This window comes from Colobus angolensis, unplaced genomic scaffold (genome assembly GCF_000951035.1).
Source record: "Colobus angolensis palliatus isolate OR3802 unplaced genomic scaffold, Cang.pa_1.0 Scaffold354, whole genome shotgun sequence".
Taxonomy (NCBI): domain Eukaryota; kingdom Metazoa; phylum Chordata; class Mammalia; order Primates; family Cercopithecidae; genus Colobus; species Colobus angolensis.
Genome location: NW_012116866.1, coordinates 457,250 through 476,245, shown reverse-complemented (window position 1 = coordinate 476,245; position 18,996 = coordinate 457,250). Strand labels below are relative to the sequence as shown.

General features: G+C 38.1%; 1 pseudogene; it reads left to right on the top strand.

Moving 5' to 3' along the window:
* Positions 1 to 17,378: 17,378 nt before the first annotated feature.
* LOC105519587 lies at positions 17,379 to 18,318 on the top strand (annotated as a pseudogene).
* Positions 18,319 to 18,996: the final 678 nt, after the last annotated feature.

Below are 18,996 nucleotides of genomic sequence, written 5' to 3'. Positions count from 1 at the left end.
GAGTTAAATATTTATTTTGATACAGCAGGTTGGAAACACTCATTTTGGAGAATCTGCAAAGGGACATTTGGGAGCCCATTGAGGCCTATGGGGATAAATCAAATATCAATAGAGGAAAAACTAGAAAGAATCTACCTGTGAAACTGCTTTGGGATTTGTGGATTCATCTTACAAATTTAAACCTTTCTTTCTATTCAGCAGATTCGAAGCACTCTCTTGGTTAACCTGTGAAGAGACATTTGGGAGCCCATTGAAGCCTATGGGGAAAAATGAATGTCCCCAGATAAAAATTAGAAAGAAACTATTTGTGAAACTGTTTTGTGATGTGTGGATTCATCTCATGTAGTTAAGCCTTCTTTTGATTCAGCAAGATGAAAACACTGTTTTTGAATTATCTGTGAAGAGATATTTTGAAACTCATTGAGGTCAATTTGGAAAATCCAAATATCCATAGACAAAAATTAGAAAGAACTATCTATTAAATTTCCTTGTAATGTATGGATTCATCTCACAGAGTTAAACATTTATTTTGATTCAGCCGGTTGGAAACACTTATTTTGGAGAATCTGCGTAGGGACATTTGGGAGTCCCTTGAGGCCTGTGGGAAAGAATTGAATATATGCAGATAAAACTAAAAAGAAGTTGTCTGTGAAACCGTTTTGTGATGTGTGTATTCATCTACCAGCATTAAACCTTTCTTTTGTTTCAGCACGTTGAAAGCACTCTGTTTGAACAATATGCAAAGAGACATTTGAAAGCCCATTAAGGTGTATGGGGAAAAGCCCTGCATCCTCAGATAAAAGTTAGAAAGAACCTCCCTTGAAACCGCTTTGTGATGTGTGGGTTCATCTCACAAAATAAAACCTTCCTTTTGATTCAACAGATTGGAAACACTCTTTGTGGAGAGTCTGTAAGGGACAATTCAGAGTCCATTGAAGCCTCTAGGGCAAAACCAAATATCACCAGATAAAAACTAGAAAGAAGCTATCTGTGAAACTACTTTTTGATGTGTCATTTCATCTCACACAGTTAAACCTACCTTTTTATGCAGCAGGTTGGAAACACTCTTTTTGGAGAAGCTGTGAAGGGACATTTGGGAGTTTGCAGAGGCCCATGGGTAAAAGCTGATTATCTCCACATAAAAACTAGAAAAGTAGCTCTCTGTCAAGTTGCTTTGTGAGGTATGGAATCATCTCACATAGTTAAAAATTTCTTTTGATATAGCATTTTGGAAATACTCTTTTAGGGCTATCCACATATTGACATATGAGAACCCATAGAGACCTATGGGGAAAAATCGAGTGACCACAGATACAAATTAGAAAGAAGCTGTCTGTGAAAATGCTTTGTGATGTGTGGATTAATCTAACAGAGTTAAAATTTTCTTTTGATTCAGCAGGTTTGAAACACTCTTCTTGGAGAATCCGTGAAGGGACGTTTGACAGCCTGTTGAGGGTTATTGGGAAAAACTGATACTGCTAGATAAAAACTAGAAAGAAGCCATCTGTGAAACTGCTTTGAGATGTGTCAATTCATCTCACAGAGTTAAAACATTCTGTTCAATCAACAGGTTCTAAACACTCTTCTTGGAGAATCCGTGAAGGGACGTTTGACAGCCTGTTGAGGGTTATTGGGAAAAACTGATACTGCTAGATAAAAACTAGAAAGAAGCCATCTGTGAAACTGCTTTGAGATGTGTCAATTCATCTCACAGAGTTAAACTTTTCTTTGGATTCAGCAGGTTGGAAACATTCTAACTGGAGAATCTGTGAAGGGACATTTTGGAGCCCTTTAAGACCTAGAGGGAAAAACCGAGTATTCACAGATGAAAAGTAAAAAGAACTTATCTGTGAAACTCTCTTCTAATGTGTGGATTCATCTTACAGAGTTTACCCTTTCTTTTGATTCAACAGGATGGAAACACTGTTTTTGAAGGATCTTCAAAGGGACATTTGAAAGCCGATTGATGGCTATGGTGAAATACTGAATATACCTAGAAAAAAATTACAAAGAAGAAATTTATGAAACTGCTTTGTGATGTGTGGATTCATCTCACAGAGTTAAACCTATCTTTTGATTGAGCAGATTGGAAACACTCTTTTTGGAGAAACTGAGGGACATTTAGGAGCCCATTGAGGTCTATGGGGAAAAACTGAGTATCCCCAGATAAAAACTGGCAAGATGATATCTGTGAGACTACTTCATGATATGTGGATTCATATCACAGAGTTAAACCTTTCTTTTGATTCTGAAGCTTGGAAACACTGTTTTTGGAGATTCTGTGAAAAGACATTTGGGAGCCCATTGAAGTCTATGAAAAAAACCAACTATTAAAAACTAGAAAGAAGCCCCAGATTAAAAACTAGAAAGAAGCTATCTGTGAAACTGATTTATGAGGTGTGGATTCAACACAAGAGGAATAAATCTTTCTTTTGGTTCAGCAGTGGGCAAACACTCATTTTGTAGAATATGCAAAGAGACATTTGGAGTCCATTAATGCCTATGGGGAAAAACCAAATATCCCCAGATAAAAATTAGAAAGAAGCTGTCTGTGAAACTGCTTTGCCATGTGTTATTTCATCTCACAGAGGTAAATTTTTTTGTTGATTCAGCAGGTTTCAAACACTCTTTTTGGAGTATCTGCAAAGGGACATTTGGGAGCCAATTTAGGCCTATGGGGAAAACACAAATATCTGCAGATAAAAACTATAAAGAAGTTATCTGTAAAATTGCCTTATGATGCGTGGATTAATCTCACAGAGTTAAACCTTTGTTTGGATCTAGCAGACTGGAAGCACTCTTTGTATATTCTGTGAAGGGACATTTGTGTGACCATTGAGACCTATGGATGGAAACATAATATATCCAGATAAAACTAGAAAGAAACTATCTATAAAACTGATTTATGATGTTTGGATTCAACTACAGAGTTAAGCCTGTTTTTGATTCAGGTGGTTAGGATCACTCTTTTTAGAGAATCTGCAAAAAGACATTTGTGAGCCACTCGAGGCCTATGGGGAAAAACTGAATATCCCCAGATAAAAACCACAAAAAAGCAATTTGTTGAAATGTTTGTGATGTGTGGATTCATCTCATACAATGAAAACCTTCTTTTGATTAGGCTGTTGGAAATCCTTTTTTTGGATAATTTGTGAGAAAACATTTGAAAGAACATTGTGGCATATGGGGAAAAAAAACCATAATATCCCCAGATATAAACTAGGAAGGAGCTATCTGTGAAACTGCTTTGTGATATGTGGATTCATCTCATAGAGTTAAACCTTCTTTGATTCAGGAGGCTGAAACACTCTTTCTGGAGAGTCTGTGAAGGGACATTTGGGAGCCCTTTGATGGCTAGGGGTAAAAACTGAATACCCCTATTAAAAAATTAGAGTATTTGTGAAATTGCTTTGTGATATATGGATCCAACTCCCAGAGTTCAACCTTTCTTTTGATTCAGCAGGTTGGAAACAGTCTTTCTGGAGAATATGCAAAGGGACATTTGGGAGCTCATTGAGGCCTATGATGAAAAAAAGAATATCCCCAGATAAAAACGCAAAAGAAGCTACCTGTGATACTGCTTTGTGATGTGTGTATTCATCTCACAGAGTTAAATCTGTGTTTTTATTAAGGAGGTTGGAAGCACTCTTTTTGGAGAACCGTGAAGTGTTATTTGGGAGCCCTTGGAGGCTGATGGAGGAAAAGCAAATTTCCCCAGATAAAAAAATGAAAATAAGTTATCTGTGAAACTGCTTTGTGATGCATGGATTCATCTTTCAGAATAAAATCATTCTTTGGATTCAGCATATTGGAACCACTCTTTTTAGACAATCTGTAAAGGAATATTTGAGAGCCATTGACCAAGGACAAAAAACGAGAAAAGATTATTATTAGATTAAAACTAGAAAGAAGCTATCCGAGGAACTGCTTTGTCATTGGTGGATTGATCTCACAGAGTTAAACATTTCTTTTGATTCAACAGTTTGGAAACACTCTTTTTGGAGAATCTGCAAAGGGACATTTGGGAACCCATTGTAGCTTATGGGAAAAAACCGAACATCCTCAGATAAATACAAGAAAGAAGATATCTGTGAAACTACTTTGTGATGTGTGGATTCATGTCACAGAGTTCAAACTTTATTTTGATTCAGCACGTTGGAAACACTCTTGGAGAATCTTTGAAGGGATATTTTGTTGCCCATTGAGGCCTATAAGGAAAAACAAAGTATCTACAGATAAAAACAAGACATAAAGTATCTGTGAAACTGCTTTGTAATGTGTGGATTCATCTCACTGAGTTAAAACTTTATTTTGATTCAGCAAGTTGGAAACACTCTTTTTCTCCAACCTGCAAAGGGATATTTTGTTGCCCATTGAGGACTAAGGGGAAAAAATGAATATTTCCAGATAAAAACAAGAAAGAAGCCATCAGGGAATCTTCTTAGTGAGGGGTTCATTCATATCACAGAGTTTAAACTCTTGTTTTTATTCAGCAAGTTGGAAACACTCTTTTTGGAGGCTCTCTGAAGGAACATTTGCCAGCCCATTGATGCCTATTGGGAAAAATTAAATATCCACAGATAAAAACTTCAAAGAAGCTATCTGTGAAACTGATTTGTGAGGTGTGGATTCATTTCACAGACTTAAATCTTTGTTTTGATTAAGTAGGTTGGAAACACTCTTTTGGGAGAATCTGTGAAGGAATATTTTGGAGTCCTTCGACTCCTGTGGGGCAAAACTGAATATCAACAAATATCCCTGGATATAAACTACAAAGGAGCTATCTGTGAAAGTGCTTTGTGCTGTGTGAATTCATCTCACAGAATTAAATGTTTCTTTTTGTTAAAGAGGTTGAAACACTCTTTTTGGAGGATCTGTGATGGGAGATTTGGGAGCACATTTAGGCAGTCAGAAAAAAAACTGAATATCCTCAGATAAAAATTATAAAATAGCTATTTTTGAAACTACTTTGTGATGGATGGATTCACCTCACAAAGTTAAAATATGTTTTGATTCAGTAGGTTGGAAGCACTCTTTTTGTGTAATCAGTGAACGGACATTTCAGAACCCTTTGAGGTCTCAAAGAAAAAAACAAATATCCACAGATGAAAACAAGGAAGAAGCTATCTGTGAAACTGCTTTGTGGTGTTTAGATTTATCTCACAGAGTTAAATCTTTATTTTAATTCAACAGGTTGGAAACACTCTTTTTAAAGAATCTACAAAGGGATATGTGGGAGGTTATAGAGGCCTATGGGGAAAAACCGAATATCCCCAGATAAAAATGAGAAAAATAGCCATTTGTGAAACTGCTTTGTGACGTGTGAACTCATCTTGTAGACATAAATCTTTCTTTTGGTTCAGCAGGTTGGAAACACTCTTTTCAAAGAACTTGTGAAGGAACATTTGAGAACTCATTGAGGCCTATAAGAAAAAACATAATATCCCCAGATAAAAACTATTAAAAAATCTATCCATGAAACTGCTTTGTGATGTGTGGATTAATCTTACAGAACTAACAGTTTCTTTTGATTCAGTAGGTTGGAAACACTCTTTCTGGAGAATCTGTGAAGACATTCTGGAGTCCATCGAGAACTGGAAGAAAAATTGAATATTTCCATATAAAAACTAGAAAGAAGTTATCTGTGAAGCTGCTTTGTGATGTGTGGATTCATCTCAAGAGTTAAAACTGTCTTTTGATTCAGCAGGTTGGAAACACTGTTTTTGTAGAATATGCAAAGAGACATTTGGGAGCCTTTTGAGGACTGTGGGGAAAAACCGAATATCCCCAGATGAAAACTAGAAAGAAGCTATCTGTTAACTGCTTTGTGATGTGTGGATTATCTCACAGAGTTAAATTTTTCTTTTGATTCAGCATGTTGGAAACACTCTTTTGGTAGAATCTGCCAAGGGACATTTGGGAGCCCATTGAAGCCAATGGGGAAAAACCGAATATCCCCAAATGATAATCGGAAAGAAGTTATCTGTGAAACTGCTTTGTTATGTGTGCATTCATATCACTGAGTTAAACCTTTCTATTGATTCATCAGGTTGGAAACACTGTTTTTGGAGAGTCTTCAAAGAGACATTTGGGAACCCATTGCTGCCTAAGGGGAAAAACTGAATATCCCTAGATAAAAACTAGAAAGAAGCTGTGTGTGAAACTGCTCTGTGATGTGTGGATTCCTCTCACAGAGGTAAACCTTTCTTTTGGTTCAACAGTTATAGACACTCTTTTTGGGAAATCTGAGAAGAAACTTTATGGAACCCATTGAGACCAATGGGGAAAAATCAAATATCCATACTAAAAAGCCAGAAAAAAATGTTATGTGTGAAACTACTTTGTGATGTGTGGATTCATCTTAAGGAGACAAACTTTTCCCTTGATTCAGCAGGTTGGAAACACTGCTTTTGTAGGATCTTTGAAGGGACATTTAGGTGTCCATTTAGGCCTGTGGAACAAAACAGATTATCCCCATTTAAAACCTAGAAATAAGCTACCTCTGCAACTGCTTTGTAATGTGTCAATTCATCTCACATATCTAAACCTTTATTTGATTCAGCAGGTTGGAAACCCTTTTTTTGTAGAATCTGCAAAGGGACATTTGAGAGCCCATTGGAACCAATGGGGAAAAACTAAACATCACCAGAAAAAAATAGGAAAGAAGGTATTTGTGAAACTGCTTTGTAATGTGTAGATTCATCTCGCTGAGTTAAAACTTTCTATTGATTCGTAAGGTTGGAAACACTATTTTTGTGGAAACTATGAATGGATATTCAAGAGCCCATTGAGGTCTATGATATAAATCTGAATATCCTTAGATAAAACTAGAAAGAAGGTATCTGTGAAATTGCTTTGTGATGTGTGGATTTATCTCAAATAAGTAAACCTTTCTGATTATTCAGCAGTTGTGAACACTCTTTTTGGAGAATCTGAGAAGAAACATTAGGGAGTCCACTGAGGCCTATGGGAAAAACCAAATATCCTTAGATAAAAACTAGAAAGAATCTTTGTGTGAAGCTGCTTTGGGATGTGTGTATTCATAGTAAGGAGATAAACTTTTCTCTTGATTCAGCTGTTTGAAAACACTGCTTTTTGTGGAATCTGAGAAGAGACATATGGCAGCCCATTGAGGCCTATGAGGAAATACAGAATATACCCAGGTACAAACTATGAAGAAACTATAATGGTTTTGTGATGTGAAGATTCATCCCACAGAGTTAAACCTTTCTTTAGATTCAGCAGGTTGGAAGCACTCCTTTTGCAGTAACTGAGAAGAGAAATTTGGCAGCCCATTAAGGCCTATATAAAAAAAGAACGAATATCCCCGGATAAAAACTAGAAAGAAGCTATCTGTGAAACTGTGATGTGTGAATTCTTCACACAGCCTTAAAACTTTCTTTTGGTTCCACAGGTTGGAAACACTCTTTTTGTTGAATCTGCAATGTGACATTTAAGAACCCATTGAGGTCTATGGGGAAAATCAGAATAGCCCTAGAGTAAAACTAGAAAGAAGATATCTGCGAATCTACATTGTGATGTTTGGATTAAGCTCATAGACTAAAACCTTTCCTTTTATACAGCGGGTTGGAAACAATCTTTTCAATGGATCTGCAGAGGGACATTTCAGACCCCACGAGGCCTATCAGGAAAAAATGAATATCCCCAGATAAGAATTAGAAAGAAGCTATCTGGGAAACTGCTTTGGGATGGGTGTATTCATCTCCCAGAGTTAAACCTTTCCTTTGATTCAGCAGGTTGGAAACACTTTTTTTGGAGAATCTGCAAAGGGACATTTCAGAGCCCATTGGAGCCTATGGTTGTAAAACTGAATATCACCAGATAAAAACTAGAAGGAAGATATCTCTGAAACTGATTTGTGATGTGTGGATTCATATCACAGAGTTAAATATTTCCATTGATTCAGCAAGTTGGAAATACTCCTTTTGGAGTGTCTGTGAAGGGACATTTGGGAGCCCTTTGAGGCCTAGGGGAAAAACTGATTATATCCAGATAAAAACCAGAAAGAAGCTACCTGTGAAACTGCTTTGTGATGTGTTGATTCATCTCACAAAGTTAAAAGATTGTTTTGATTCAACTGGTTGGAAACACGTTACAGGAAGTCAGGGACCCCAAGTGGAGGGACTGGCTGGAGTTGTGGCAGAGGAACATACATTGTGAAGCTTTCATCTTAATATGGACATTTATCTGCTCCCAAATAATACTTTTATAATATCTTATGCCTGTCTTTACTTTAATCTCTTAATCCTGTTGTCTTCATAAGCTGAGGACGTACATCACTTAAGGACCACTATGATAATTGTGTTAACTCTACACATTAATTGTAAAACGTGTGTTTGAACAATATTAAATCAGTACACCTTGAAAAAGAACAGAATAACGGTGATTTTTATGGAAGAAGGAAAGTCAACCATAAGGTGTGACTGCCTGTGGGTTTAGGCAAAAAAAGGCCATAATTTTCTTCTTGCAGAGAGCCTATAAACGGACGTGCAAGTAGGAAAGATACCACTAAATTCTTTTCCTAGCAAGGAATATCAGTAGTAATACCCTGGGAAAGAAATATTTTCCTGGGGGAGGTCTATAAGTGGCTGCTCTATTAACGTCTCTCTTATGCAGTTGAGATAAGGACTGAGATAAGCCCTAGTCTCCTGCCAAACTCTCAGACTTTCTGTTGTCTAAGATGTTTATCAAGACAATACACACACCACTGAATATGGACCCTTATCAGTGGTTCTACTTTTGCCCTTTGTCCTGTGATCTTTGTTGGACTCTTATCAGTGGTTCTACTTTTGCCCTTTGTCCTGTGATCTTTGTTGGACTCTTATCAGTGGTTCTGCTTTTGCTCTTTGTCCTGTTCCCTCAAAAGCATATCATCTTTGTTAGATGATTCTCAGTGGTACCGCTTTTTGCTCTTTGAAGCATGTGATCTTCACACTTACTCTCTGTTCTTACACCACCTCCCCTTTTGAAACCCTTGACAAAAACTTGCTAGTCTGAGACTCAGGCAGGCATAATGGTCCTATTGATATTTGATGTCATCCATGGTGGCCCAGCTGTAAAATTCCTCTCTTTGTACTCTCTCTCTTTATTTCTCAGCCAGCTGACACTTATGGAAAAGAGAAAAAACCTACATTGAAAATTGGGGGTGGGTTCCCTCAATAGAAACATATGGAAAAGAGAAAGAACCTACGTTGAAATATTGGGGGTGGGTTCCCCCAATAGAAACACTCATTTTGAAGAATCTTCTAATGGACATTTGGGAGCCAATTGAAGACCAGCAAAGGGGCATTTGGGAGTGCATTGAGGCCTATAGGGGAACTAAACATCCAGAGATAAAAACTAGAAAGAAGCTATCTGTGAAACTGCTTTGGGATGGTTGGATTCATCTCACAGAGTAAATCTTTCTTTTGAATCAGCAGGTTGGAAAGACTCTAACTGAGAATCTCTGAAGGGATATTTGAGAGCCCATTGAGACCTATGGGAAAAAACTGAATATCCCCAGATTAAAACTAGAAAGAAGTTTTCTGTGAAATTACTTTATAACGTGTCAATTGATCCCACAGAATTAAACTTTCTTTTGACTCAGCAGGTTGGAAACATTCTTTTTGGTGAATCTGTGAAGGGACATTTGGGAAACCATTGAGGAATTTGGGGAAAAACAGAATATGCCCAGATAAAAACTAGAAAGAAGCTATCTGTGAAACTGCCTTGTGATGTGTCTGTTCATCTCACAGTGTTAAACCTTTCTTTTGATTCAGCAGGTTGAAATCACTCTAATTGGAGAATCTGCAAAGGGACATTTGGGGGCTCATTGAGGCCTATGGGGAAAAACAGAATGTCTCCAGTTAAAAACTAGAAAGAAGCAACCTGTGAAACTGTTTTGTCATGAGTGGATTCACTTTACAGAATTAAACCTTTCTTTTCATTCAACAGGTTGAAAATACTCTTTTGGTAAAACACATGAACAGACATTTGAGAGCCCATTGGGGATTATGGTGAAAAAAATATATACCCATATAAAACTTAAAAAGAATCTTTCTGTTAATCTGCTTTGTGATGTGTGGATTCATCTCACAGAGTTAAACTGCTCCTTTGATTCAGCAGGTTAGAAACATTCTAACTGGAGAAAATGTGAAGGGACCTCTGGGAGCCCATTGAGACTGATGGGGAAAAAAAGAAGAATTTCCCCAATCAAAACTAGAAAGAAGTTATCTGTGAAACTGCTTTGTGATGTGTGGATTGATCCCACAGAGTTAAAATTTTCTTTCTATTCAGCTGGTTGGAAACATTCTTTTTGTAGAATCTGTAAAAGGATATTTGGGAGCCTACTGAGGCTTATGAAGGAAAACTGAACGTCTGCAGATAAAAATTAGAAAGAAGCTATCAGTAAAACTGCTTTGTGATGTGTGGATTCATCTTACAGAGTTAAGCTTTTCTTTTGATTCAGCAGGTTTGAAACTCATTAACTGGAGAATCTGTGAATGGGCATTTGGAAACCTTTTGAGATGTAGAAAAAAAACCCCTGAATATCTCCAGATAAAACTAGAAAGAAGCTATCTGTGAAACTGCTTTCTGTTGTGTGGATTCATCTCAAAGAGTTAAACATTTCTTTTGATCCAACAGGTTGGAAACACTGTTTTTGGAGAATCTGCCAAGGGACATTTGGGAGGCTTTTGAGGCCTGTAATGAAAAACCAAATATCCCCAGATAAAAACTAGAAGGAAGCTATCTGTAAAATGTTTTCTGTGCTTTGTTGGCTAATCTCGCAGAGTTAAACTTTTCTTTTGATTCAGCAGGATGGAAACACTCTTTTTACAGTATCAGTGAAGGGACATTTGGGAGCCAATTGGGGCCTAAGTAGAAAAACCAAATATCCTAAGATGAAAACTGGAAAGAAGATATCTGTGAAACTGCTTTATGATGTGTAGATTTGCTTAACAGAGTTAAGCCTATATTTTGATAAAGCAGGCTGAAAATACTCTTTTCAGAGAATCTGCAAAGGGACATTTTGGAGCCCACTGGGGACTCAGGAGAAGAACTGAGCATATCTAAATAAAAACTAAAAAGAATCTATCTATGAAACTGCTTTGTGATGTGTGGATTTATCTGACAGAGTTAAACGTTTCTTTTGATTCAGAAGGTTGAAAACATTCCTTTTGGATAATATGAGAAGGGACATTTGGGAGCTCACTGAAGCCTATGGGAAAAACTGCATATCCCCTGACAAAAACTAGAAAGCAGTATGTGTGAAACTGCTTTGTGATGTGTGGATTCATCTCAAAGAGGTAAAACTTTCTTTTGAATCATCAGGTTGGAAACACTCTTTTTAGAGATTCTTAAAAGAAACATTTGGGAGCACATTGAGGCCTATGGGTAGAACAGCATATCCCCACTTGAAAAGTAGAAAGAAGCTATCTGTGAAACTGTTTTGTGATGTCTGGATTCATCTCACAGAGTTAAACCTTTCTTTTTATTCAGAAGGTTGCAAACACTCATTTTGGAGAATCTCCAAAGGGACATTTGGGAGCTGTTTGAGAACTATGAGGGAAAATCAAATATCCTCAGATAAAAACTAGATTATGTGGATTCATCTCACAGAGTTAAACCTTCTTTTAAATCAGCATGGAGGAAACACTCTTGGGGAATCTGTGAAGGGTTATTTCGGAGCCCATTGACGCCTATGGGGAAAAAACGAACATCAGCAGATAAAAACTAGAAAGAATCTGTCTTTGAAACAGCTTTGTAATGTGTGGATTCATCTCAGAGAATTAAACCTTTCTTTTGACTCAGGACGTTGAAAACACTCTATTTGAGAATCTGCGAAGAAACATTTAGGAGCCCTTTGAGGACTACAAATGAAAAAAGTACATCCCCAGGTAATAACTAGAAGGAAAATATCTGTGAAACTGCTTTATGATTGTGGATTCATTTCCCAGAGTTAAACCTTCCTTTCCATTCAGCAGGTTGGAAATACTCTTTTTGAAGAATCTGCAAAAAGACATTTTGGAGCACACTGAGGCCTATGGGAAAAAACAGATTATCGCCAGATAGAAACTAGAAAGAAGCTATTTGTGAAACTGCTTTGTTATATATAGATTCATCTCACAGAGTTAAAGCATTCTTTTGATTCATCAGGTTGGAAACATTTTTTTAGAGAATCAGTGAAGAAACTTTTGAAAGCCCATTGAGGCCTATGGGGAAAAACTGAATATCCACAGAGAAAAAGTAGAATGAAGCTATCTGTGAAACTGCTTTTTGATGTGTGGATTCCTCCAACAGAGTTTAAACTTCGTTTTGATTTAGCAGGTTGGAAACACTCTTTTTGGAGAATCTGTGAAGGGACAGTTTGGAGGCCATTGAGGCCTGTGGGAAAAACTAAATATCCATAAAATAAAAACTAGAAAGAAGCTATCTGTGAAACCACTTTCTGATGTGTGCACTCTTCTCACAGAGTTAAATATTTCTCTTGATTCAGCAGATTGGAAACACTCTTTTAGGAGAATCTGTGAAGGGACATTTGGGAACCCATTGAGGCCTACTGTGAATAACTAAATATCTTCACATAGAAACTGGAAATAATCTATCTTTGAAACTGCTTTGTCATATGTGAATTCATCACACATAGTTAAACCATTCTTTTGATTCAGCATATTGGAAATACTCTTCTTGGAGAATCTGCGAAGGGACATTGCAGAGCCTATTGAGGCCTGTTTGGAAAAACTGAATATCCCTAGATAAAAAAATTGAAAGAAGATATCGGTTAACCACATTTATGATGTGTGCATTCTCACAGAGTTATGCCTCTGTTTTGATTCAGAAGGTTGGAAACACTCTTCTCAGAGAATCTCTGTGCCCAATGTGGCCTATGAGGAAAAACAGAATATCTCCAGTAAAACTAGAAGGAAGCTATCTGTGAAAGTGTGTTTTCTGATATGTGGATTCATTTGACAGAATTAAACCTTTCTTTTGAATCAGCCAGTTGGAAACACTCTTTTTGGAGATTCTGTGAAGGGAGTTTTGGGAGTCCCTTGAGGACTACGAAATAAAACAGTGTATCTCCACCTAAAAACTAGAAAGAAGCTATCAGTGAAACTGCCTTGTGATGTGTTGATTCATCTCACAGAGTTAAGCATTTCTTTTGATTCAGCAAGAAGGAAATACTCTTTTTGGAGAACTGTGAAGGGGTATTTCAGAACCCATGGAGGCCTATGGGGAAATACAGAATATCCCCAGATAAAAACTGGAAAGAAGCTATCTGTGAAATTAATTTGTGATATATGGATTCATCTCACCTTGTTAAAACTTTATTTTTATTCAGCAGTTTGGAGACACTCTTTTCAGAGAAACTGCGAACGGACATTTGGGGACCCCTTGAGGACTAAAAGGGAAAACTGAATATGTCCAGATAAAGACTAGAAAGAAGCTATCTGTGAAACTGCTTTGTGATGTGTGGATTCATGTCATACAATTAAAACTGTCATTTGATTCCTCAGGTTGAAATCACTGTTTTGGGGGAATCTGCAAAGGACATTTAAGAGTCCACTGAGGCCTATGGGGAAAAACAAAATATCCCCAGATAAAACTAGAAAGAAGCTCTCCATGGAACTACCTTGTGAGTTGTACATTTATCTCACAGAGTTAAAACTTTCTTTTGATTACGTAGGTTGGAAACACTCATTATGGAGTATCTGAGAAGGGACATTGAGATCCCTTGGGGCCTATGGGGGAACCCGAATATTCTCAGATAAAAAGAAAAGAAAGAAGCTATTTGTGAATCTGTTTTGTGATGTGTGGCTTCATCTCACAGAGTTAAACCATTCTTTTGATTCAGCATGTTGGAAACACTCTTTTTGGAGAATCTACAAAGGGACATTTGGGAGCCCATTGAGGTCTATGGGGAAAAACAGAGAATCCCCTGATAAAAAGTAAAAAGAAGCTATCTGTGAAACTTATTTGTGATGTTTGGATTCATTTCACAAAGTTAAACTTTTCTTCTGATTCAGCAGGTTGGTAACAGTGTTTTTTGTAGAATCTGTGAAGGGATATTTGGAAGCCCATTTTGGCCTCTGGGGAAAAACAAAATATTCCAAGATAAAAACTAGAAACAATATATCCATTAAACTGCCTTGCAATGTGTGGATTAATCTCACAGAGTTAAACCTTTCTTTTGATTCAGCAGGTTGGAAACACTGTTTTTGGAGAATCTGCTAAGGGACATTTGGGAGCCCATTGAAACTTATAGGGAAATATCAAATATCCCCAGATAGAAACAAGAAAGAAGCTATCTGTGAAACAGCTTTTGTGATGTGTGGATTCATCTCACAGGATTAACCCTTTCTTTTGTTTCAGCAGGTTGGAAACTCATCTATTTTGAGAATCTGTGAATGGACATTTTAAAGCCATTGTCACCTATGTGGAAAAACCAAGTATTCCCAGATAAAAACTAGAAAGAAGCTATCTGTGAAATTGCTTTGTGATGGGTGGATTCTTCTCACAGAGTTAAAACTTTCTTTTAATTCATTAGGTTGGAAACACTCTTTTTGAAGAATCTGTAAAGGGACATTTGAATTTCCATTGAAAGCTATTGGAAAAAATGAATATTCCCAGATGGAAATTAGAAAGAAGATAACTGTGAAACTGATGTGATGTGTGGATTCTCCTCTCAGAGTTAAATGATTATATTGATTCAGCTGATTGGAAACACTCATTTTGGAGAATCTGAGGAGGGATTTTTAAAAGCCCATGGAGGCCTATAGGAAAAACCAAATATTCTGAGATAAAAACTAGAAACAAGCTATCTATGAAACAGGTTTGTGATGTGTGGACTCATGTCACAAAGGTGAACCTTTTTTTTATTCAGCAAGTTGGAAACTGTCTTTTGGTGGAATCTGTGAAGGGACATTTGGGAGCACATTGAGGCCTGTTTTGACAAAATCGAATATCCTTAGATCAAAAGCAGAAAGAAGCTATTTGTCAATCTGCTTTATGATGTGTGGATTCATACCACAGAGGTAAACTCTTCTTTTGATTCAGGAGATTGGAAACACTCTGTTTGAAGAATCTGCAAAGGGATATTTAGGAGGCCATTGAGACCTAATGGAAAAAACACAGTATCCCCAGATAATAGCTAGAAAGAACCTATCTGTGAAACCTTTTTGAGATGTGTGGATTCACCTTGCAGAGTAAAACTTTTCTTATGGGTCAGCAGGTTCTCAACATTGTTTTTGGAGAATTAGAAAAGGGACATTTGGGAGCTCATTGATACCTATGGGACAAAAAAAAAATCCCCAGGTAAAACTAGAAAGAAGCTGTCTGTGAAACTGCTTTGTGATGTGTGGATTCATCTCACAAATATACATTTTTCTTTTCATTAAACAGGTTGCAAACACAAATTTTGGAGAGACTTCAAAGGGACAATTAAGAGACCATTGAATCCTATGGGGAAAAACTGAATATCCCAGTAAGAAAACTAGAAAGAAGCTGTCTGTTGACACTGCTCTGCGATGTGTGGATTCATCTCACAGAGTTAAAACTTTCTTTTGATTCAGCAGAGTGGAAACACTTTCTTTCTAGAATCTGTGAAGCGACATTTGGGCATCCCTTGTGATCTATAAGAAAAAAAGATTATTCCAAGATAAAAACGGGAAAGAAGTTATCTGTGAAACTGCTTTGTGATGTGCAGATTCATCTCAGAAAGCTAAACTTTTCTTTTCAATCAGCATGTTGGAAATACTCTTTTTGGAGCATCTACAAAAGGATAGTTGAGAGCCGGTTGAGGTATGTGGGGCAAACCAAATATCTGCAAAGAAAAACTAGAAAGAAGCTATCTGTGAAATTAATTTTTGATGTGTGGATTCACCTCACAAATATACATTTTTATTTTGATTCAGCAGGTTGGAAACAGTCTTTTTCAATAATCTGTGAAGAGATAATTGGGAGCCCACTGAGACCTATAGGTCAAAACTGAATATTCCCTGATGAAAAGTAAAAAGGGGTGTCTTGAAACAGCTTGTGATGTGTGGGTCATCTCACAGAGGTAAAGCTTATTTTGAATCAACAGGTTGGAAAAACTTTTTTGGAGAATCTGCAAGGATACATTTAAGAGCCCATTAAGGCCTGTGTGGAAGAGCCAAATATCCCTAGATAGAAACTAGAAGGAAACCATCTGTGAAACTGCTTTGTGATGTGTGGATTGATATCACAGAGTTAAAACTATCTTTTGATGCAGCAGTTTGGAAACACTCTATTCGGAGAACCTGCGAAGGGAAATTTCAGAGTTCCATTGAGGCCTATTGGAAGAGAGAATATCCCCAGATAAAAACTAGAAAGAAGCTATCTGTGAAATTGCTTTGTGATGTGTGGATTCGTCTCACCGAGTTAAGCTTTTTTTAGGTTCAGCAGGTTGAAAACACTCTTTTTGAGAGTTTGTGAAGAAATATTTGGAAGCCCTTTGAAGCCTATCGGGAAAAATCGAATATCCCCATACAAACCTAGAAAGAAGCTGTCTAAAAAACTGCTTTTTGATATGTAGATTCATCTTACATAGTTTAACCTTTCTCTTGATTCATCAAGTTGAAAGCACTCTTATTGGACAACCTGCAAAGGGACATTTGGGTACCCTTTGAGGCCTATGGGGAAAGGCCAAGTATCTCCAATTACAAACTAGAAAGAAGCAATCTGTGAAACTGTTTTGTGATGTGTGGATTCATCTCACAGAGTTAGAACTTGTTTTCAACTCAGCAAGTTGGAAAAACTATTTTTGTAGAATCTGCAGAGAAACACTTGTGAGCTTATTGAGGCTTATTGGGAAAAAACCGAATATTCCCAGATAAAAATGAGAAAGAAGCTACTTGTGAAGCTGTTTTGTGATGTGTGCGTTCATCTCACAGAGTTAAATCATTTTTTTGGTTTGGAGAATCAGCAAATGGATATTTGGGAGCCCTTTGAGGCCTAAAGGAAAAAAGAAAATATCTCCTAATAAAAACTAGAATGAATCTATCTATGAAACTGCTTTGTGATGTGTGGATTCATCTCACACAGTTAAACTTTTATTTTGTTTCAGTGTTTTGAACACACTCTTTATGGAAAATCTGTGAAGTAAAATTTGGGAGCCCATTTAGGCCTATGGGAGAAAACAAAACTTCCCCAGATAAAAACTAGAAAGAAGCTGTCTACTAAACTACTTTTTGATGTGCAGATTCATCTCATAGAGTTAAACAACGTTTTTGATTCAGCAGGATGGAAACACTCTTCTTGGAGAGTCTGCGAAGGGACATTTTGTATCCCCTTGATGCCTATGTGGCAAAAGCGATTAGTCGCTGATAAAAAGTACAGCTTTTTCTCTGAGAAAACACCAAATGGCGGATGACGCTGGTGCAGCGTGGGGCGGGGGGCCCGTAGGCCCTGGTGGCCCTGGGATGGGGAACCGCGGTGGCTTCCGCGGAGGTTTCGGCAGTGGCATCCGGGGCCGGGGTCGCAGCCATGGACGGGGTCGGGGCCGAGGCCGTGGAGCTCACAGAGGCAAGGCCGAGGATAAGGAGTGGATGCTGGTCACCAAGCTGGGCCACTTGGTCAAGGACATGAAGATCAAGTCCGTGGAGGAGATCTACCTCTTCTCTCTGCCCATGAAGGAACCTGAGATCATTGACATTTTCTTGGGGGCCTCTCTCAAAGACCTCAAAGACGAGGTTTTGAAGATTATGCCGGTGCAGAAGCAGACCCGTGCTTGCCAGCACACCAGGTTCAAGGCGTTTGTTGCTATCGGGGACTACAATGGTCACGTCGGCCTGGGTGTTAAGTGCTCCAAGGAGGTGGCCACTGCCATCCGTGGGGCCATCATCCTGGCCAAACTCTCCATTGTCCCGGTGCGCAGAGGCTACTGGGGGAACAAGATTGGCAAGCCCCACACCATCCCTTGCAAGGTGACAGGCCGCTGCAGCTCTGTGCTGGTGTGCCTCATTCCTGCACCCAGGGGCACTGGCATCGTCTCAGCGCCTGTGTCCAAGAAGCTGCTCATGATGGCTGGTATTGATGACTGCTACCCCTCAGCCCAGGGCTGCACTGCCACCCTGGGCAACTTCGCCAAGGCCACCTTTGATGCCATCTCTAAGACCTACAGCTACCTGACCCCTGACCTCTGGAAGGAGACTGTGTTTACCAAGTCTCCCTATCAGGAATTCACTGACCACCTTGTCAAGACCCACACCAGAGTCTCCGTGCAGTGGACCCAGGCTCCAGCTGTGGCTACAACATAGGCTTTTTATACAAGAAAAATAAAGTGAATTAAGCCTGTTACAAAAAAAAAAGTACAAAGAAGGTATCTTGAAACTGTTTCTCACAGAGGTAAAGCTTTCCTTTCATTCAACATGTTAAAAAGACTCTTTTTGGAGAATCTGCGAGGAATCATTTGGCAGCCCATTAAGGCCTATGCTGAACAGCCAAATTTCCCCAGATAGAAACTAGAAAGAAGGTATAGGTTAAACTGCTTTGTGATGTGTGGATTCATCTCAGAGTTAAACCTGTCTTTTGATTCAAAAGGTTGGAACTAATCTTTTCCGAGAATCCGTGAAGGGATATTTGAGAGTCCACTGAGGCCTCTGGCAATACTGAGTATTCCTTGATAAAAAGAACAAAGAAGATACATTGAAACTGCTTGTGATATGTGGGTCATCTCACAGAGGCAAAATTTGTTTTGATTCAACAGTTTGGAAAGACTCTTTTTGGAGAATCTGTGAGGAAAAATTTGGGAGCGTATTAAGGCCTATGTTGAAGAACTGAATATCCCCAGATCGAAACTAGAAAGAAGCTATCTGTGAAACTGCTCTGTGAATTGTGGATTAATCACAAAGAGTTAAAATTTTCTTTTGATACAACAGTTTAGAAACACTGTATTTGGAGGATCTGCAAAGGAACATTTCAGAGCCCAGTGAAGCTTACAGGGAAAAAGCAAATATCCCCCAATAAAAAGTAGAAAGT